Source organism: Harpia harpyja (genome assembly GCF_026419915.1).
Source record: "Harpia harpyja isolate bHarHar1 chromosome W unlocalized genomic scaffold, bHarHar1 primary haplotype SUPER_W_unloc_2, whole genome shotgun sequence".
NCBI classification, from domain to species: domain Eukaryota; kingdom Metazoa; phylum Chordata; class Aves; order Accipitriformes; family Accipitridae; genus Harpia; species Harpia harpyja.
The window spans coordinates 126,566-150,114 of NW_026293184.1; the positions used below are offsets into that span (position 1 = coordinate 126,566).

Below are 23,549 nucleotides of genomic sequence, written 5' to 3' on the forward strand. Positions count from 1 at the left end.
GATAAAGTCTTCTGATCACGCGAATAGTTCCTCCACCTGCATGCTGTCTTGCACCCTGTCTTCGGTCACATTGCCCTCCTGTTATCAGTCACGTATGCCCGACCTTGTTCTACTTTTTGTGCTTACTTCAACAAACTTATAACAAAGAACAGTAGTGTCTTGTGCTAGCAAAGAGAGAATAACAGTTGTGCCTTACGCAGTTTCCCTCGTTCTCCCACAATTCTCCCACAATTCCCCCTCCCTAAGCTCATCTAAACAGTTTTGCTTGCAATAGGTGAGTACAATACATAAGCGTGCATAGTTTGTTTAACTATTCTATCTAACATACTTTTCCAAAGCGCCAAAGCACAGGGAATGATCATACAGACAATGGCCAAAACACACAGACCTCCAATGATGGAGAAACCCCATTTTTTCAACCAGCCAAACCAATCCTCAAGAATACCTGAAATCCCTACCACTTTACGGCATCTTGGAGTTGTCGAATAATCTCGGCTTGTTGCCTGATGGTTTTCAGCGTCTCGGTGTTGTTTGTAAAGTCTAAACAACAAAATTCTGGAAAAAGGGTGTTGTTTTGTTTGCATCCTACCTCAAATTGAGCCAGTAGAAAATCTATGGGTGGAAGTAATGCTTGTAATTGATTTGTTGTCGTTTCCTGAAGCGCTGTTAATGCGTCGATGGCACGAGCAGTGGCATTTCCTTGTTTTAAAACCAAACAGGCTAAAGCTTGAATATTCATTCTGTTTCTCCAAGGTCCTACTGGAGTAACCGATGAGAGTGTCAAGTATAAAAAATCAGTGGGTAAATGGACGTTGGGGTCACAAGAGCTGTCCAATTTCTTTTTTCTCGACGTGTCACGTTGATTAATTGTGCTTCTGTAGGTGCCCAGGCTCTCAATCGTCCTATGGACCAGAGTCCTCCTCGCAGTTTTTGGGGGTATCACTTTGTAGGCTGTTAATCCTTATTGGTTCCTTGTACATCTGGTCGGATCCGTTTGGCCGGTACGCATCTGGGTCCTGAGTCTGTTTGGACACAGGCGTATCCTCGCCCCCATTGTAAAATGGGTACCGGCCCTTGCCATTCCATCGTGATTGGATCTCGATACCTTACTGGTGCTCCCAGCGTACGGTCAGATAGCAATGCGGTAGAAAAATGTCGCTGTGCCGCGGTGTGATGCTGAGATGGATCTGAGTCGCCTCGTGGCATATGATTTATTACCACACAGGCCTTGGCTAACAGTTCATTTTGATAGCTTACGGGTACCTTCTCCCCCTCCCTAAGATGGTCTAACTGCGTCTTTAGGGTTTGATGGGCTCGTTCAACGATTGCTTGTCCTGTAGAATTGTAGGGTATTCCGGTTATATGTGAGATGCCCCACTTATTTAAAAATTCGCGAACTCGAGAACTAACATAATTGGGGCCATTATCGGTTTTTATTTCTTGTGGAACCCCTAATATACTGATGGCGTGACAAAAATGTTGTATGGTGGCGGTGGCGTTACTTTTAGTTTCGGCAGTAGGGCAGATATAGCTGCTGCATGTATCTATAGTAACATGTAAATACTTCCGGGGTTTGAAAGGTTCATAGACTGTGATGTCTGTTTGCCAAATTTGATTCGGTCGTAGACCGCGGGGGTTAATTCCCCATGTCCAAGAGTTAGTTTGACGACAGTGTGGGCAAGAAGCGACCACTGCTCGAGCATCAGACAGGGGTAGTCGGAATTGTCTTGCTAGTGCTTTAGCTCCCTGATGAAAAAATTCATGAGAAAGTTTGGCTTGTTGTAAAATGGGAACACCTACTGTCTGAATGAGGGTTCCTGCTGCTTTGTCTGCATGAGCATTTCCCCCCGTTAAAGCGCCCGGTATTTGTGTATGACTGTTAACATGTGCAAAAAATACAAGTTCTTGTCTTTTCTCTAATATTGATAACAGCTCTCGAGCTGGTTCAGTCCCTCCCGGTAAACTTTGTTTACATCGTTGTGTTAAGTTATACACATATTCGCTATCTGTTACAATATTTAGAGGGATGGTAGGCCAAGTCGTTAAAGCAGTTAACACAGCATGTAATTCTAAAGTTTGAACAGATCCTTGGCTTTTCCAAGCTCTGGTATGCCATTGATTGTCCAAAAACCAGGCTATAGCTGCCTGTTGAGTCGTTCCAGAGGCATCTGTAAACACAGTGAGGCCTTGGAGGGGTTTCTCTGAAATGGGTGTTTGTGGTTTGAAGGTTGATGATAATAGACTCTTAATGAGAGGGTCACCCCTAGCCGGGATAATTTGCCCCATAAAATCTGCTAAGGCTGCTTGTAAACACATATCAAACATTAGTAATTGTTCAAAATTACGGGGACTAACAGATGTTCAAATAAATTTAGGATCTTTTCCTGATAACTGCTGCGTTCGTCGTCGTCCTCGAGAGATTGCATCTGCCAATGCTACTAAAAATTGTGGTGCGGCTTGTTTGGGATAACTGGTATACAGCCATAACAAAGGACATACCCGTGAATCAATGAATTGATATATTAGTCTGTTTGCTCCTTCTCGTTGCATAGTTATATGCAATTCTAATGGGATTTCTGGGGTATAACGGTTGAGACTCCTGTGAGCTGGTTTAGTAGTTATCTGTTGTAACACAGCCTTTTGTGTGTCTGTCAATGTGCGAGGAGCTGCGACATCTGGGGTTCCTGCTAAATCTGCTAACAAGGGTTGTAACTCCTTGTGTGTTATGGGAATGAATTGTCTTAACCACTGTAGGTTACCAACCAACACCTGTAGGTCGTGTAAGGTCGACACTTGGTGTTCAATTTGTAGTTTTTGAGGCTGGACTGCCTGTTTCTGAATGAGTGTTCCCAAATATTTCACTGGAACAGTTATTTGTACTTTTTCAGGTGCTATTTCCAGACCATGTTCTTTAAGAGTTTGAACTAAGTGTTTTAAAGTTGTGTTAATGTCTCCCTCCCCGCATAGCAAAATATCATCCATATAATGACAGAGAACCCAATTTTGATGTGTATCCCGAAACCGACGCAACGCGCGAGAAACAAACCACTGACACAGAGTTGGGGAATTTTTCATCCCCTGTGGTAACACCGTCCAATGGTAACGTTGCACTGGTTCTTGATTGTTGATCGTCGGGATCGTCATCGCGAATTTGGGTTGATCGTCCGGAGTGGAATAGAAAAGAAACAGTCTTTTATATCAATCACTACAACAGGCCAGTTTTGGGGTAACATGGATGGCCAAGGTAAACCTGGTTGTAAAGGTCCCATGTCCTCAAGAACGGCATTGACCGCTCTGAGATCATGTAGAAGATGCCAGGCACCTGACTTCTTTTGGATGACAAACACAGGGCAATTCCACGGACTGGTGGTTGGGACTAAATGTCCCTTTTCTACTTCACGCTGTACTAATAGCTGTAGCTGAGACAGTTTTTCTTGGGGAAGGGGCCACTGGTCAACCCACACCGGTTGTTGAGTTTTCCACTTCATGGCTAGGGCCGGTGGGCATTGGCCAGCGGCCCCTATAAAAATGTGGATCTGTGTGCAACTGTGAGTCGGAAACTATGCGCAGCGACAAGCCTTGCATAGCGTCTCTCCCTAACAGGGGTAAAGGAAGTCCTTTTAAGATAAAAGTTTTGATAACAGTCAATTGGTTCTCTCCTTTTATTTGAATTTGAATTGGCAAAAGGCTTTTTTGGGTACCTCGACTTCCTCCAACCCCTGTTACTGAGATGCTGGTCTCTTCCAGAGGCCATGACACTGGCCAAACTTCTTGTGGGATTACTGTAACATCGGCCCCAGAGTCTAAAAGGGCTCTGATTTGACATATGGTCTGTCCCCATCGCTCACACACTGGTTGCATTGTACATTCAATAGTAGGTCGCCTTGACATATCTAACACCAAATGGGCCATAGGGGTATCTTCAGGAATATACATTGGTATTTCAGTGAGGGGAACTATAGTGGCTTGTATAGCATCGTTTGTTTCAGTGCACATTCCCGGAATAATATCGACTCCCCATTTGTGAGCCCCATCACCCACTAAAATTCCACCCGTACTCTTTCCCGATCCTCCTCTCTTCAAGGTTACCGTTGTTGGTTGCTCTACCCACACTCCTGTGGTAGTCTTTAAAGCCCATCGGTGGTCACCTTCCAGGGCAGGGGCTCGTCCTTTTGCTGTCCAATCGTCGGTGATTCTCGGCATTCTACGGGATATACTTGACAGGACGGATTGTTCTCCGGCAGCCCCGCCCACCCCGTGCTGGGACCGCCCCTGTAGTTTCCCTAATGTTCCCCAGCCCGTGTCATGCGACATTGCTTTGCAAGATGCCCTAACTTCCCACAGCGGAAACAACTCCCTTTTTGGTCTGAATTTGGTGTCCTGCCCAGATTGGCTCTAGACACTGAAGGACACTGGCTTCTAACGTGACCGCTTCCCCCACAACCAAAGCAAGAAATGTTTTTCCTCGGGTTGTTATTTGTGCAATTGTGAAGTACAGCTGTAACTGCTGCAACCACAGGTGCTGCTGCGGTTTGAGCTTCTGCTTCTAACACTTGTTTAATCATATCTGCTACTGAAGCTTTTGCTGGCAATTGCGATAAAATTTGCCTTGTCTGGTCATTTGCTTGTGTACGAGCTAATTCTTTCGCAAGAACTGGCTTAACCTCATCCGGTATGTCTGCTACCTCCACCACCTTTTGCAAACGCTCTAAGAAATCCTGATATGGTTCATTAAGTCTCTGAATAACCTTTGTATATGGGACTCTTCTTTTCAAACTTACTGACCTTCATAAATGCATTTCTAGCACACTTTGAAGAAGCCGCTATCACCCGACCTCGCAAACCGGCCTGATTTTGAGGGGATGCATGATCTCCGGTCCCCGTTAACTGCGCCATAGAGACCCCTACTAAATCGTGTCCTGGAGTAAGAGCGTCCAAAACAACCGCTTCTGCTTCCTCTTTAAACGCCTGCTCCCAGAGGCACATCAAAGGTGCCGTAAGTGCTGCACGCGCCAGCTGTCTCGAATCAAAGGGCAGTAACGGCTGAGCATAAATCACATCTAACAGAGCTCACGTCCTTGGGCCTTGCAGTCCATCATCTCTACAGCTCGTTTGCCATTCCTTCACTAATTTGTAATCTAGTGGTTGCCATCTAGGTCCATCTTGAGTGATTAACAACGGACACGCTAATACTCCCCCTTCATCTGAAGGTTTGAAATCCACACCCTCTAGAACACAATTTTTTGCTATTAACTTCCAATCCGTAAACACCGGAGGCTGTGCCGCACGACCTACAACACTTTGAGCATGCTGTACTGTCTGTTCAATAGTCGCCGCTAAATTTTTAAATTTCGTCAAAACCTCCGTTACCTCAGTGTCATGGTTTAACCCCAGCCAGAAACTAAACACCACGCAGCCGCTCACTCACTCCCCCCCACCCAGTGGGATGGGGGAGAAAAATCGGGAAAAGAAGCAAAACCCGTGGGTTGAGATAAGAACGGTTTAATAGAACAGAAAAGAAGAAACTAATAATGATAATGATAACACTAGTAAAATGACAACAGCAATAATGAAAGGATTGGAATGTACAAATGATGCGCAGTGCAATTGCTCACCACCCGCCGACCGACACCCAGCCAGTCCCCGAGCGGCGAATCCCTGCCCCCCCACTTCCCCGTTCCTATACTAGATGGGACGTCACATGGTATGGAATACACCGTTGGCCGGTTTGGGTCAGGTGCCCTGGCTGTGTTTTGTGCCAACTTCTTGTGCCCCTCCAGCTTTCTCACTGGGTGGGCATGAGAAGCTGAAAAATCCTTGACATTAGTCTAAACACTACTGAGCAACAACTGAAAACATCAGTGTTATCAACATTCTTCGCTCTGAACTCAAAACATAGCACTGTACCAGCTACTAGGAAGACAGTTAACTCTATCCCAGCTGAAACCAGGACACTCAGTGATCTGATTCTGTTTTGCATTCGGTGGACTCTCCTCATCCGAGTCCGGCAATGGAACTGCTTCTGCTTGCAATTTCTTTCTAATGCAACGGTCTTTTTCATCCGAATGTACCTCCATCATAGACACCGGGGGTGCACTAGGACCCGTGGTCGTACTACTCGCTGGCGGGACATACTTAGAGGGCTCCTCTGACTCATGTGAAAACAATCCTGGCGGGGGAAGGGGTGGATACCCAAAAAAAGAATCCTCTAATTGCCCGCGAGAGACTGGAAACGCCAAGGCGTCCGGAGCATCCCCCGCTCCTTCCACTCTCTCTACTTCTTTTCCCAACATCTCCTCGCCTCCGACTCCTGTAGCGTCTTTACTCTCTTTATCAGCCTGTACCTCTAACAAATCAACCACCTCTCTACTCGCCTCTCCGCGCAACACCGCTGTAGCCGCCATCCAAACCGCCTTTGCCTCTCTCCCCTTCCTCAATACAGTCAACACTGAACCAAGAGCTGCGAGCTTATCCGCAGCTCCTTTCTTTCCACTCAAACACTCCTCCACCAACTCCTCGCGCGCAGCCTGCAGCCGCAATGCGTCAAATATCTCTCCCGGCTTTACTATGAAGCCCCGTTGTATCATCCACTGGATGAGACTCGTGACTGGAGCCGTATGCACTCCACAGTCCACCTCCCTGCCTACCGCCTTTAGTACCTTAATAATTATTCCGATGGATGACATCGTCACCGGCAGGATCGCCCCGAGGGCCATCTTCCAATTGCCTGGCCAGGCAAAACACTCGCACACTCCACGCCCGCGTCTGCGTCGGGGTCACCACTTGCCGCACTTTCTCCGCTGCGACAATCTAGGGAAAACGACGCATCGCCAGGGACTCGCCCTGGGGAGAAAACGGACAAACACAGATACTGTGGATCAAACGGTTTCTCCGTTTATTAACTGTGCAACACTCGGTTATATATGTTTCTAGTATCTACTCACACATAAGCCATTTGTTGATTGGTTAACATGTGCCATTCACGCGCCTAAACAATAGTCTAATTGGATAAAGTCTTCTGATCACGCGAATAGTTCCTCCACCTGCATGCTGTCTTGCACCCTGTCTTCGGTCACGTTGCCCTCCTGTTATCAGTCATGTACGCCCAACCTTCTTCTACTTTTTGTGCTTACTTCAACAAACTTATAACAAAGAACAGTAGTGTCTTGTGCTAGCAAACAGAGAATAACAGTTGTGCCTTATGCAGTTTCCCTCGTTCTCCCACAAGTTCTCCCACAGTTCTGGTTCCATCACTACTGCGCTTTGCTCAGTTTTATCACAGTTCATTCTTGCTTGATCTAAGTGATTCTTACTGTAGTACTATGGATATAGCACATAACAATTATAGTAATGATAACATGCAGTAACAGGGTTATATAGCAACTAATATCATACAGTTTAATTCTGGCTATTCTCAGCTAAAATCAAATCCCCTTGAGGCACACATCGGACTTCCCCATCCTTTCGCATCACCCACCAAGTGCACCCAGGCCCTTGAGCAAAAGCAATCCCACGAATGGGTTTGCCTTTGCCTGAGGCAGGAGTAACCCAGACTGTCTTCCCTAACATATTCTTCATGTGCACTACAGGGACTTTATCCTCTTCTACAGTACGTAAAAATTCTGACTGGGCAGGGCCACCCCGATTGGCAGATCCTGTAGTGTTGACTAACCAGGTGGCTTTTGCTAAATGTGTATCCCAATGTTTGGAAGTTCCACCCCCCATTGCTCTCAATGTAGTCTTTAACAGTCCATTGTATCGCTCAATTCTCCCAGAGGCTGGTGCATGATAGGGGATATGATACACCCACTCAATGCCATGCTCTTTGGCCCAGGTGTCTATGAGGTTATTTTGCAAATGAGTCCCGTTGTCTGACTCAATTCTTTCTGGGGTGCCATGTCGCCACAAGACCTGCTTTTCAAGGCCCAGGATAGTGTTCCGGGTGGTGGCATGGGGTACAGAATATGTTTCTAGCTGTCCAGTGGTTGTTTCCACCATTGTAAGCACATGGCACTTGCCTTGGTGAGTTTGTGGGAGTGTGATATAGTCAATCTGCCAGGCTTCCCCCTGTTTATATTTCAGCCATCGCCCTCCATACCACAGGGGCTTTAACCGCTTGGCTTGCTTAATTGCAGCACATGTTTCACATTCATGGATAACCTGCACGATAGTGTCCATGGTCAAGTCCACCCCTCGGTCACGAGCCCATCTATATGTTGCATCTCTTCCCTGATGGCCTGAAGCATCATGGGCCCACTGAGCCATAAATAGCTCACCCTTATGTTGCCAGTCCAGGTCCACCTGAGCCACTTCAATCTTGGCAGCCTGATCCACCTGTTGGTTATTTTGATGTTCTTCAGTGGCCCGACTCTTGGGTACATGAGCATCTACGTGACGTACTTTTTCAACCAGATTCTCTAGTCGGGACGCGATATCTTGCCACAGTGCAGCAGCCCAGATGAGTTTACCTCTGCGCTGCCAGTTGCTCTGCTTCCATTGCTGTAGCCACCCCCACAGGGCATTTGCCACCATCCATGAGTCAGTATAGAGATAGAGCACTGGCCACTTCTCTCTTTCAGCAATGTCTAACGCTAGCTGGATGGCTTTCACCTCTGCAAACTGACTCGATTCACCTTCTTCTTCAGCAGTTTCTGCAGCTTGTCGTATAGGACTCCATACAGCAGCCTTCCACCTCCGATGCCTTCCCACAATGCAACAGGATCCGTCAGTGAACAGGGCATATTGCCTCTCATTTTCTGGCAGTTTATTATACAGCGGGGCCTCTTCAGCACGTGCCACCTCCTCCTCTGGCGACATTCCAAAATCTTTTCCTTCTGGCCAGTCCGTGATCACTTCCAAAATTCCTGGGCGACTGGGGTTTCCTATGCGAGCCTGTTGTGTGATCAGTGCAATCCACTTACCCCATGTGGCATCAGTTGCATGATGTGTAGAGGAGACCCTCCCTTTGAACATCCAGCCCAGCACTGGCAGTCGGGGTGCTAAGAGGAGCTGTGTTTCAGTACCAACCACTTCTGAGGCAGCTTGAACTCCTTCATATGCTGCCAATATCTCTTTTTCAGTTGGAGTATAGCGAGCCTCGGATCCTCGATATACTTGACTCCAAAACCCCAGGGGTCGGCCTCGGGTCTCCCCAGGTGCTTTCTGCCAGAGGCTCCAGGTAGGGCCATTCTCCCCAGCTGCAGTGTAGAGCACATTTTTAACATCTTGTCCTGTCCGGACTGGTCCAAGGGCTACTGCATGAACAATCTCCCGTTTAATTTGTTCAAAGGCTTGTTGTCGCTCAGGGCCCCATTTAAAAATCATTCTTCTTCCGGGTCACTTGGTAGAGAGGGCTTACAATCAGACTGTAATTTGGAATATGCATTCTCCAAAACCCCACGACACCTAAGAAGGCCTGTGTTTCCTTTTTATTAGTTGGTGGAGACATAGCTGCTATTTTGTTAATCACGTCCATTGGGATCTGACGACGTCCATCTTGCCATTTTATTCCTAAGAACTGGATCTCCTGTGTAGGTCCCTTGACCTTCCTTTCTTTTATGGCAAAACCGGCTTTCAGAAGGATTTGGATTATTTTCTTCCCTTTCTCAAAGACTTCTTCTGCCGTGTTGCCCCATACGATGATGTCATCAGTGTATTGCAGGTGTTCCGGAGCTTCAGCCTTTTCCAGTGCAGTCTGGATTAGTCCATGGCAAATGGTGGGTCTGTGTTTCCACCCCTGGGGCAATCGATTCCAAGTGTACTGGACACCCCTCCAAGTAAAGGGAAATTGTGGACAACACTCTGCTGCCAGAGGGATTGAGAAAAACGCATTAGCAATGTCAATTGTGGCATACCACTTGGCTGCCTTTGACTCTAGTTTGTATTGAAGTTCTAGCATATCTGGAACGGCAGCAGTCAGCAGTGTCGTAACTTCATTCAGGCCATGATAGTCTACTGTTAGTCTCCACTCCCCATTAGACTTTCGCACTGGCCATATGGGACTATTAAAGGGTGAGCGAGTTTTGCTGATCACTCCTTGGGTCTCCAGTTGGTGAATCAACTTGTGGCTGTGTGACGGTCTGACAAATTCAATGTCTCAAACATCCGTTAAAGAGCTTTGCTGGAGAAAACGGCATCTGTAAAAATGCTGGAGTTTTGTGAACACGACAATGTGGCCAGAGGAGAGGGCCCCACGGAGGGTGGGAACGCACTTCTCCAAAGCCCCAATTCCTTATCTTAAGTGACCGGGAGAAGGAACAGAATTTATGCCTTCCTGGAGGAAGAAGGCCCCACAGAAGTTGTGACTGCACTTCTATCTTAAGCGGTCATGCCAGCAGGAAAAGAGGCAACCCCACAATGAACCCCCCCTGCAAAGCTCACTGACTGATTCCAGTGAACCCCAGGTGTGGGAACTGCGCATGTTGAGATCATCAACTAACACACTATAAAAGAAGAGAGAACGAGTCCTCAGTGCGCGCCCTCCGGAACTGGATCTCTACGCTGGCTGGACCAATGCTGGACCCAGGACTGGTGAAACCCTTCTCTTCTCTCTTTCTTTCTTTCTTTCTTTCTCTCTTTCTTTCTTTCTTTCTTTCTTTCTCTCTCTCTCTCTCTCTCTCTCATTCTCTCTCTCCCTCTTTTCCTTCTCTCTTTTCCACAGTCCCTACACCTCATCCTTTTAAACATAAACTGTTGACCAAGTCTGAGACTAGGAGTGGATCTAGCCGCCCCTGAGCTCCTCTTTGAGAAGGAGTCCAGAAAGCAAGGGGGTCTGCTCTGAACCTCGTGACTCAACGGGAGGGCTCTCCTTCTGACACAGTTTCATGTTCCTTTTTCCATTTCATTTTTCTATACTTCCCTCCTCTTCTCAAACAGCGGCTTAATGACATGTTGCAAGGTTCATATTGATAAGTTCACGTGTACTTGGGCAAGGTTAGCTAGGTTGAATAAATGTTGATTGTTGTTTGAACTCCCCTGGTGTCATTTCACCTTAATTCTGACAAAGGAAATCCATGAACCTGAGTCGCTCCAACTTTGGGACGCGACAGGCTGAGAATCAGAGAATCTCTGTTGGTGCGATATTGCTGCCGGTGCACCATCGTGGTAGCAATTGGGACTCATTGCTCTTCAACCCTCAGCAACCCCTCAATCGAAGGGTCCTGAGAGAGACCAGGCAGGGTAGACTGCGGGAGCATAATAATGGACTCAACGACAGATCAATATGATCATAGTTGAAGACCCTTTACTAGAGCATCAGACATCATTTTATACATTGGTTACATCTGTACATGCGTTTAGCTATTTTACTATTGGTTACACACATTATTCACACGTTGTCCACGCGCCTAGTTACACTTAATGATTGGTTATATCAACACTGTACACGCGCATAAACATAGGACATAATTGGTTACACTAACTAAAACATGCGAAACTTGTCTCAGTCTAATTGGTCAAGATAAACTGCCGAATTGCGGTTCTTTGTGCCAAGTTCCCTTTATCGTGGAATGTGCACCTGTGTTCTTCTAATTGGCATCTTTCTTTTTTTGTCTTCTTGTTTATTCTGTTCAAGGCCTTCTAAAGGCGTCTGGAATTCTCTTGCGACCGTTAGCTAAATATGTGTCCACAGTAGACAGCTGTTCAGTGCCCTCCGTCTCCAAGGCAGCTATACCAAAAGCCCATCGATACCCCTTTGGGTCCTTAAAATACCCTCTCCTGAGGTAGTCTATGCCAAGGATACACGGAGCCTCTGGACCAGTCACAAGGGGGTGTTTCTGCCATTCATTCCCAGTTAGTCTTACTTCAGCTTCCAATACAGTTAACTCTTGGGATCCCCCTGTCACACCAGAAATACAAATGGGTTCTGCCCCTTCATAACTTGATGGCATTAGAGTACACTGTGCGCCGGTGTCTACTAGAGCCTTGTACTCCTGTGGGTCTAACGTGCCAGGCCATCGAATCCACACAGTCCAATAGACCCGGTTATCCCTTTCCTCCACCTGGCTGGAGGCAGGGCCCCTCTAATTCTGGTCAGAGTATCCAGTATTCACTTCTTGTAACATTGGCTCAGAAGTCCCTTCAAGAGGATCAGAAATAAGATCAGCCCTTCTACTCTGTTTGGAAACTGGAGCAGCATTTTTCCCGGGAGAATCCCCTTTTGTGGTGGTTTTTCCTCGCAGCTCACGTGCCCGTGCATTTAGGACCGAGGTAGGTTTTCCATCCCATTTCCTCATGTCCTCTCCGTGATCACATAGGTAAAACCACAGGGCACCTTGCGGTGTGTACCTTCTATATTCTCTCTCTTGGGCAGAGGAACACTCACTCCTAATAGCTGAGACATTGGTCCTTACAGGTGGGCAACAGGACATCTCCTCTTTGAATTGCTGGAAATCCTCGGACAGCTTCTCCACAGCCGAAATGCAGGCTTGTAGGGAGGAGGAGAGATTTTCTTCGTATTGACGGAGTTGGCGAGCCACTTCATCCACTGTCGGTGCCTCTTCGTCTTTCCAGGTCATTATCGCCATTGAGTTGGCATAGGACAATGGTGCGCTCCGTACAAACTTCCGCCACATGGGTCGTGTGCATTGGACTTCGTCTGGATCTTTGGGTAATTGTGGGTTGTCCGGGTCATGATGAATTGTCTCTAGCACGGCTAATTCCCTCAGATATTGGATACCTCTTTCCATGGTGGTCCACTTGCTTGATTGACATATAACATCTTCCTTAAAGGGGTACCTTTCCTTCACACTTGACAGGAGTCGCCTCCAGAGGCTGATGGCTTGTGTCCCTTTTCCAATTGCCTTGACAATGCCACCTTCCCTGGCAAGCGATCCCAGCTGCTTGGCTTCCCTACCTTCTAATTCCAAGCTATTAGCCCCATTGTCCCAGCATCGGAGGAGCCAGGTGATAATATGCTCACCTATACGGCGGCCAAAATCTTTTCGCATATCCAGCAGCTCACTCAAGGATAGGGAACGGGTTATTACCTCTGGTTCTGCCTCTTCCTCCTGTTCCCATGATGACCCTGGTTCACCTTCATCCTTCGCTAAGCGAACTGATTTTTTTGTATATTTCTTTTTATGTACAGGGGCAACCGATACTGGTGCAGGTTGGTCCGCTGGTTCAGTTGCAGTACCGCTCGCCGGGTCTTGGATAACCGCAGTGTCTCTTGCCAAGGATTGGGTAGCTGCTGTGCTCGTTGCTGGGGCTGGAGGGGCTGCAGTGCCTGTCGCTGAGGTTTGGGTAGCCACAGTGCTCGTCGCCGGGGCTGCAGGGGCCGCAGTGCCCCTTGCTGAGGTTTGAGTGACCGCAGTGCTCATCGTTTTGTTGTTAGGTCCAGAGACCTTCTCTTCCCCTTGAGGGTACTGAGTGGTGTCGAACAGGGCTCGATAGGCATGGGCCAGGCCCCAGCACGTTGCAGTGATTTGTATCTCTCTGGAGCTGCCGGCGTGACAGCATACCTTTTCCAAATATTTTACTAGTTCTTCTGGATTCTGCACTTGTTCAGGGGTGAATTTCCAAAACATTGGAGGTGCCCACTGTTCTAGGTACTTGCCCATACTACCCCACACACCCTGCCACTCATAATTATCCAGCCTTGGGGCAGATCTCTGGGTGATTTTCTTAAATAGTTGTTTAACCTTAAATGAGAGCTGAACCACATTCAGAAGCATGCTAATTCCTAGCAGTAGGGCTAGGACCGTGCTGGTCCCAACATCCCAAGAGTATTCAAACTTTTCAAAATTCTCAAACACCATTGTAACTGGACTGAAGGAGAAAGGAGAGGGGAAGAAAGGTACCCCACCCATAGACTGGTTTTCCAAGGAGGAAAGGTAAATGGTGTAATTATTAATAGTTTCCCACAGATGGCTCCCGAAGTATAAAGGTGACAATGCTGAGTGCAAGTACCGGATTAATCCCACATCCGACGACTTTATCATACCATAAACCAGTGTTATACAATACATCAAAGCGAAAACCTTAATCCACCTCCCACGGATGATAAGCAGCAGAAGAGGGACTGCATACAGCAAGCGAGGTGATACATAACAGAACTTTAAAAACCAAAGCAACAACTCTAAGAACACATAAATCAACATAATGACCAGCAACTATTAGACCGATACAATGAATGCTTATAACAAATTTGTTTTAACAAGCTCTGGTCAGGTTTGTCGTTATCTCAACCCTTCGTGCCCCATGTTGGGCACCAAAAAGGACTGTCGTGGTTTAACCCCAGCCAGCAACTAAACACCACGCAGCCGCTCACTCACCCCCCCCCCGTGGGAGAATCGTGGGAGAACTTGTGGGAGAACGAGGGAAACTGCATAAGGCACAACTGTTATTCTCTGTTAGCACAAGACACTACTGTTCTTTGTTATAAGTTTACTGAAGTAAGCACAAAAAGTAGAACAAGGTCGGGCGTACGTGACTGATAACAGGAGGGCAACGTGACCGAAGACAGAGTGTAAGACAGCATGCAGGTGGAGGAAACTTCACGTGATCAGAAGATTTTATCCAATTAGACTACTGTTTAGGCGCGTGAACGGCACATGTTAACCAATCAACAAATGGCTTATGTGTGAGTAGATACTAGAAACATATATAACCGAGTGTTGCACAGTTAATAAACGGAGAAACCGTTTGATCCACAGAGTCTGTGTTGGTCCGTTTTCTCCCCAGGGCGAGTCCCTGGCGATGCGTCATTTTCCCTAGATTGTCGCAGCGGAGAAAGTGTGGCAAGTGGTGACCCCGACGCAGACGCGGGCGCGGAGTGTGCGAGTGTTTTGCCTGGCCAGGCAATTGGAAGATGGCCCTCGGGGCGATCCTGCCGGTGACGATGTCATCCATCGGAATAATTATTAAGGTACTAAAGGCGGTAGGCAGGGAGGTGGACTGTGGAGTGCATACGGCTCCAGTCACGAGTCTCATCCAGTGGATGATACAACGGGGCTTCATAGTAAAGCCGGGAGAGATATTTGACGCATTGCGGCTGCAGGCTGCGCGCGAGGAGTTGGTGGAGGAGTGTTTGAGTGGAAAGAAAGGAGCTGCGGATAAGCTCGCAGCTCTTGGTTCAGTGTTGACTGTATTGAGGAAGGGGAGAGAGGCAAAGGCGGTTTGGATGGCGGCTACAGCGGTGTTGCGCGGAGAGGCGAGTAGAGAGGTGGTTGATTTGTTAGAGGTACAGGCTGATAAAGAGAGTAAAGACGCTACAGGAGTCGGAGGCGAGGAGATGTTGGGAAAAGAAGTAGAGAGAGTGGAAGGAGCGGGGGATGCTCCGGACGCCTTGGCGTTTCCAGTCTCTCGCGGGCAATTAGAGGATTCTTTTTTTGGGTATCCACCCCTTCCCCCGCCAGGATTGTTTTCACATGAGTCAGAGGAGCCCTCTAAGTATGTCCCGCCAGCGAGTAGTACGACCACGGGTCCTAGTGCACCCCCGGTGTCTATGATGGAGGTACATTCGGATGAAAAAGACCGTTGCATTAGAAAGAAATTGCAAGCAGAAGCAGTTCCATTGCCGGACTCGGATGAGGAGAGTCCACCGAATGCAAAACAGAATCAGATCACTGAGGTAACGGAGGTTTTGACGAAATTTAAAAATTTAGTGGTGACTATTGAACAGACAGTACAGCATGCTCAAAGCGTTGTAGGTCGTGCGGCACAGCCTCCGGTGTTTACGGATTGGAAGTTAATAGCAAAAAATTGTGTTCTAGAGGGTGTGGATTTCAAACCTTCAGATGAAGGGGGAGTATTAGCGTGTCCGTTGTTAATCACTCAAGATGGACCTAGATGGCAACCACTAGATTACAAATTAGTGAAGGAATGGCAAACGAGCTGTAGAGATGATGGATTGAATGGCCCAAGGACGTGAGCTCTGTTAGATGTGATTTATGCTCAGCCGTTACTGCCCTTTGATTCGAGACAGCTGGCGCGTGCAGCACTTACGGCACCTTTGATGTGCCTCTGGGAGCAGGCGTTTAAAGAGGAAGCAGAAGCGGTTGTTTTGGACGCTCTTACTCCAGGACACGATTTAGTAGGGGTCTCTATGGCGCAGTTAACGGGGACCGGAGATCATGCATCCCCTCAAAATCAGGCCGGTTTGCGAGGTCGGGTGATAGCGGCTTCTTCAAAGTGTGCTAGAAATGCATTTATGAAGGTCAGTAAGTTTGAAAAGAAGAGTCCCATATACAAAGGTTATTCAGAGACTTAATGAACCATATCAGGATTTCTTAGAGCGTTTGCAAAAGGTGGTGGAGGTAGCAGACATACCGGATGAGGTTAAGCCAGTTCTTGCGAAAGAATTAGCTCGTACACAAGCAAATGACCAGACAAGGCAAATTTTATCGCAATTGCCAGCAAAAGCTTCAGTAGCAGATATGATTAAACAAGTGTTAGAAGCAGAAGCTCAAACCGCAGCAGCACCTGTGGTTGCAGCAGTTACAGCTGTACTTCACAATTGCACAAATAACAACCCGAGGAAAAACATTTCTTGCTTTGGTTGTGGGGGAAGCGGTCACGTTAGAAGCCAGTGTCCTTCAGTGTCTAGAGCCAATCTGGGCAGGACACCAAATTCAGACCAAAAAGGGAGTTGTTTCCGCTGTGGGAAGTTAGGGCATCTTGCAAAGCAATGTCGCATGACACGGGCTGGGGAACATTAGGGAAACTACAGGGGCGGTCCCAGCACGGGGTGGGCGGGGCTGCCGGAGAACAATCCGTCCTGTCAAGTATATCCCGTAGAATGCCGAGAATCACCGACGATTGGACAGCAAAAGGACGAGCCCCTGCCCTGGAAGGTGACCACCGATGGGCTTTAAAGACTACCACAGGAGTGTGGGTAGAGCAACCAACAACGGTAACCTTGAAGAGAGGAGGATCGGGAAAGAGTACGGGTGGAATTTTAGTGGGTGATGGGGCTCACAAATGGGGAGTCGATATTATTCCGGGAATGTGCACTGAAACAAACGATGCTATACAAGCCACTATAGTTCCCCTCACTGAAATACCAATGTATATTCCTGAAGATACCCCTATGGCCCATTTGGTGTTAGATATGTCAAGGCGACCTACTATTGAATGTACAATGCAACCAGTGTGTGAGCGATGGGGACAGACCATATGTCAAATCAGAGCCCTTTTAGACTCTGGGGCCGATGTTACAGTAATCCCACAAGAAGTTTGGCCAGTGTCATGGCCTCTGGAAGAGACCAGCATCTCAGTAACAGGGGTTGGAGGAAGTCGAGGTACCCAAAAAAGCCTTTTGCCAATTCAAATTCAAATAAAAGGAGAGAACCAATTGACTGTTATCAAAACTTTTATCTTAAAAGGACTTCCTTTACCCCTGTTAGGGAGAGACGCTATGCAAGGCTTGTCGCTGCGCATAGTTTCCGACTCACAGTTGCACACAGATCCACATTTTTATAGGGGCCGCTGGCCAATGCCCACCGGCCCTAGCCATGAAGTGGAAAACTCAACAACCGGTGTGGGTTGACCAGTGGCCCCTTCCCCAAGAAAAACTGTCTCAGCTACAGCTATTAGTACAGCGTGAAGTAGAAAAGGGACATTTAGTCCCAACCACCAGTCCGTGGAATTGCCCTGTGTTTGTCATCCAAAAGAAGTCAGGTGCCTGGCATCTTCTACATGATCTCAGAGCGGTCAATGCCGTTCTTGAGGACATGGGACCTTTACAACCAGGTTTACCTTGGCCATCCATGTTACCCCAAAACTGGCCTGTTGTAGTGATTGATATAAAAGACTGTTTCTTTTCTATTCCACTCCGGACGATCAACCCAAATTCGCGATGACGATCCCGACGATCAACAATCAAGAACCAGTGCAACGTTACCATTGGACGGTGTTACCACAGGGGATGAAAAATTCCCCAACTCTGTGTCAGTGGTTTGTTTCTCGCGCGTTGCGTCGGTTTCGGGATACACATCAAAATTGGGTTCTCTGTCATTATATGGATGATATTTTGCTATGCGGGGAGGGAGACATTAACACAACTTTAAAACACTTAGTTCAAACTCTTAAAGAACATGGTCTGGAAATAGCACCTGAAAAAGTACAAATAACTGTTCCAGTGAAATATTTGGGAACACTCATTCAGAAACAGGCAGTCCAGCCTCAAAAACTACAAATTGAACACCAAGTGTCGACCTTACACGACCTACAGGTGTTGGTTGGTAACCTACAGTGGTTAAGACAATTCATTCCCATAACACACAAGGAGTTACAACCCTTGTTAGCAGATTTAGCAGGAACCCCAGATGTCGCAGCTCCTCGCACATTGACAGACACACAAAAGGCTGTGTTACAACAGATAACTACTAAACCAGCTCACAGGAGTCTCAACCGTTATACCCCAGAAATCCCATTAGAATTGCATATAACTATGCAACGAGAAGGAGCAAACAGACTAATATATCAATTCATTGATTCACGGGTATGTCCTTTGTTATGGCTGTATACCAGTTATCCCAAACAAGCCGCACCACAATTTTTAGTAGCATTGGCAGATGCAATCTCTCGAGGACGACGACGAACGCAGCAGTTATCAGGAAAAGATCCTAAATTTATTTCAACATCTGTTAGTCCCCGTAATTTTGAACAATTACTAATGTTTGATATGTGTTTACAAGCAGCCTTAGCAGATTTTATGGGGCAAATTATCCCGGCTAGGGGTGACCCTCTCATTAAGAGTCTATTATCATCAACCTTCAAACCACAAACACCCATTTCAGAGAAACCCCTCCAAGGCCTCACTGTGTTTACAGATGCCTCTGGAACGACTCAACAGGCAGCTATAGCCTGGTTTTTGGACAATCAATGGCATACCAGAGCTTGGAAAAGCCAAGGATCTGTTCAAACTTTAGAATTACATGCTGTGTTAACTGCTTTAACGACTTGGCCTACCATCCCTCTAAATATTGTAACAGATAGCGAATATGTGTATAACTTAACACAACGATGTAAACAAAGTTTACCGGGAGGGACTGAACCAGCTCGAGAGCTGTTATCAATATTAGAGAAAAGACAAGAACTTGTATTTTTTGCACATGTTAACAGTCATACACAAATACCGGGCGCTTTAACGGGGGGAAATGCTCATGCAGACAAAGCAGCAGGAACCCTCATTCAGACAGTAGGTGTTCCCATTTTACAAGCCAAACTTTCTCATGAATTTTTTCATCAGGGAGCTAAAGCACTAGCAAGACAATTCCGACTACCCCTGTCTGATGCTCGAGCAGTGGTCGCTTCTTGCCCACACTGTCGTCAAACTAACTCTTGGACATGGGGAATTAACCCCCGCGGTCTACGACCGAATCAAATTTGGCAAACAGACATCACAGTCTATGAACCTTTCAAACCCCGGAAGTATTTACATGTTACTATAGATACTTGCAGCAGCTATATCTGCCCTACTGCCGAAACTAAAAGTAACGCCACCGCCACCATACAACATTTTTGTCACGCCATCAGTATATTAGGGGTTCCACAAGAAATAAAAACCGATAATGGCCCCAATTATGTTAGTTCTCGAGTTCGCGAATTTTTAAATAAGTGGGGCATCTCACATATAACCGGAATACCCTACAATTCTACAGGACAAGCAATCGTTGAACGAGCCCATCAAACCCTAAAGACGCAGTTAGACCATCTTAGGGAGGGGGAGAAGGTACCCGTAAGCTATCAAAATGAACTGTTAGCCAAGGCCTGTGTGGTAATAAATCATATGCCACGAGGCGACTCAGATCCATCTCAGCATCACACCGCGGCACAGCGACATTTTTCTACCGCATTGCTATCTGACCGTACGCTGGGAGCACCAGTAAGGTATCGAGATCCAATCACGATGGAATGGCAAGGGCCGGTACCCATTTTACAATGGGGGCGAGGATACGCCTGTGTCCAAACAGACTCAGGACCCAGATGCGTACCGGCCAAACGGATCCGACCAGATGTACAAGGAACCAATAAGGATTAACAGCCTACAAAGTGATACCCCCAAAAACTGCGAGGAGGACTCTGGTCCATAGGACGATTGAGAGCCTGGGCACCTACAGAAGCACAATTAATCAACGTGACACGTCGAGAAAAAAGAACTGTACAGGTAACGAAATTGGACAGCTCTTGTGACCCCAACGTCCATTTACCCACTGATTTTTTATACTTGACACTCTCATCGGTTACTCCAGTAGGACCTTGGAGAAACAGAATGAATATTCAAGCTTTAGCCTGTTTGGTTTTAAAACAAGGAAATGCCACTGCTCGTGCCATCGACGCATTAACAGCGCTTCAGGAAACGACAACAAATCAATTACAAGCATTACTTCCACCCATAGATTTTCTACTGGCTCAATTTGAGGTAGGATGCAAACAAAACAACACCCTTTTTCCAGAATTTTGTTGTTTAGACTTTACAAACAACACCGAGACGCTGAAAACCATCAGGCAACAAGCCGAGATTATTCGACAACTCCAAGATGCCGTAAAGTGGTAGGGATTTCAGGTATTCTTGAGGATTGGTTTGGCTGGTTGAAAAAATGGGGTTTCTCCATCATTGGAGGTCTGTGTGTTTTGGCCATTGTCTGTATGATCATTCCCTGTGCTTTGGCGCTTTGGAAAAGTATGTTAGATAGAATAGTTAAACAAACTATGCACGCTTATGTATTGTACTCACCTATTGCAAGCAAAACTGTTTAGATGAGCTTAGGGAGGGGGAATTGTGGGAGAACTTGTGGGAGAACGAGGGAAACTGCATAAAGCACAACTGTTATTCTCTGTTTGCTATCACAAGACACTACTGTTCTTTGTTATAAGTTTGTTGAAGTAAGCACAAAAAGTAGAACAAGGTCGGGCGTACGTGACTGATAACAGGAGGGCAATGTGACCGAAGACAGGGTGCAAGACAGCATGCAGGTGGAGGAACTATTCGCGTGATCAGAAGACTTTATCAAATTAGACTATTGTTTAAGCACGTGAACGGCACATGTTAACCAATCAACAAATGGCTTATGTGTGAGTAGATACTAGAAACATATATAACCAAGTGTTGCGCAGTTAATAAACGGAGAAACCGTTTGATCCACAGTATCTGTGTTGGTCCGTTTTCTCCCCAGGGCAAGTCCCTGGCGATGTGTCGTTTTCCCTAGATTGTTGCAGCGGAGAAAGTGCGGCACCCCCCCACCCAGTGGGATGGGGGAGAAAATCAGGAAAAGAAGCAAAACCCGTGGGTTGAGATAAGAACGGTTTAATGGAACAGAAAAGAAGAAACTAATAATGATAATGATAACACTAATGAAATGACAACAGCAATAATAAAAGCATTGGAATGTACAATTAATGCGCAGTGCAATTGCTCACCACCCGCCGACCGACACCCAACCAGTCCCCAAGCGGCGATTCCCCCGCCCCCACTTCCCAGTTCCTATACTAGATGGGACATCACATGGTATGGAATACCCCGTTGGCCACTTTGGGTCAGGTGCCCTGGCTGTGTCCTGTGCCAACTTCTTGTGCCCCTCCAGCTTTCTCGCTGGCTGGGCATGATAAGCTGAAAAATCCTTGACTTTAGTCTAAACACTACTGGGCAACAACTGAAAACATCAGTGTTATCAACATTCTTCTAATACCTAGCTCAAAAACATTGCACTGTAGCAGCTACTAGGAAGACAATTAACTCTATGCCAGCTGAAACCAGGACAGTTTTTGTGTGTTTGGATATGCAATTTCAAATAAATAGAAGCATCATTATATTAGTCAATGTAAAGCAGGTTCTTAGTCACCTACTTATTTAAAAACTGTAACTGGTGCTCAGTTTATGCTGACCGGCTGGCAAACAAAAGCGATTATGTGCAATAAAAGCAAAATTAAGAGATGAGTGTTGCCATTTTACAGGAGGACATGGGAAATACATGTTCTACATGTTGCGTCACATGGAGGACAGGGAGGTGATTTGAGACAGCCAGCGTGGCTTCATCAAGGGCAAGTCTTGCCTGACCAACCTAGTGGCCTTCTATGATAGAGTGACTAAATCAGTGGACAAGAGAAAAGCTATGGATGTCATCTGTCTGGACTTCTGTAAGGCCTTTGACACAGTCCCCCACAACATCCTTCTCTCTAAATTGGAGAGATATGGATTTGATGGATGGACTGTTAGATGGATAAGGAATTGGTTGGATGGTCACATCCAGAGAGTAGTAGTCAACATCTCAATGCCCAGATGAAGTTCGGTGATGAGTGGTGAACCTCAGGGGTCCATATTGGGACCAGTACTGTTTAATATCTTTATCAGTGACATAGTGGGATCGAGTGCACCCTCAGCAAATTTGCAGATGACACTAAGCTTAGTGGTGTGGTTGACACACCTGAGGGACAGGATGCCATCTGGAGGGACCTGGACAAGCTTGAGAAGTGAGCCCATGTGAACCTCATGCAGTTCAACAAGGCCAAGTGCCAAGTCCTGCACCTGGGAAAAGCTGGACGTGAGCTGGCAATGTGCGCTCGCAACCCAGAAAGCCAACCATATCCTGGGCTGCATCAAAAGAAGCATGGCCAACAGATCAAGGGAGGTGATTGTCCCCCTCTACTCCACTCTTGTGAGATCCCACCTGGAGTACTACATCCAGCTCTGGGGTCCTCAGCACAGTAAAGACATGGACCTGTTGGAGCAGGTCCAGAGGAGGGCCACAAAAACAGTCAGAGGGCTGGAACACCTCTCCTATGAAGAAAGGCTGAGAGAGTTGGGGTTGTTCAGCCTGGAGAAGAGAAGGCTCTGGGGACACCTTACTGTAGCCTTTCAGTACTTAAAGGGGGCTTATAAGAAAGATGGGGGCAAACTTTTAGCATGGCCTGTAGCAAGAGGACAAGGGGTAATGGTTTTAAACTAAAAGAGGGTAGATTTAGACTAGATATAAGGAAGAAATTGTTTTGTGATGAGGGTGGTGAAACACTGTAACAGGTTGCCCAGAGAGGTGGTAGATGCCCCATCTCTGGGAACATTCAAGGTCAGGTTGGAAGGGGCTCTGAGCAACCTGATCTAGTTGAAGATGTCCCTGCTCATTGCAGGGGGGGTTGGACTAGATGACCTTTAAAGGTCCCTTCCAACCCAAACTATTCTATGAAATACCATTTCCTTCTGTTAGCTGTATCTTGATTGCACACAGTCTCAGTCACACAGGCACACATTTTCTCTTACACCCACACACATTTACACATGCACTCTTGTTCGTTCTTGTTTGCTCTCTTTCCTATAGGTTTTAACTTGAGGTCACTGAAACCAGAAAAGAGGAAGAATATAGACCACAACTTTTGAAAAGAAATGAGAATAAAGTTCTCATTCTGTGGGGAAGAAAAACAAATGAAATAAAAAGAACAAGACAAATACCCTACCCCAGTTCTTGTTCTCACTGTGATAATTGTTTTTCTCCTATCGGCAGGTGTCCTAGTAGTAAATGTTATGTGGAGGAACAAGACTTACGTGGGAACACTGCTGGACTGCACCAAGCATGATTGGGCCCCTCCCAGGTAGGCAATCATTCTGGGTCTGT

At 46.8% G+C, this 23,549-nt stretch overlaps 1 pseudogene; it reads left to right on the top strand.

The window, feature by feature from the left end:
* Window positions 1–23,549, top strand: part of LOC128138143 (zinc finger protein 608-like) — a 45,719-nt pseudogene that overhangs the window by 10,804 nt on the left and 11,366 nt on the right.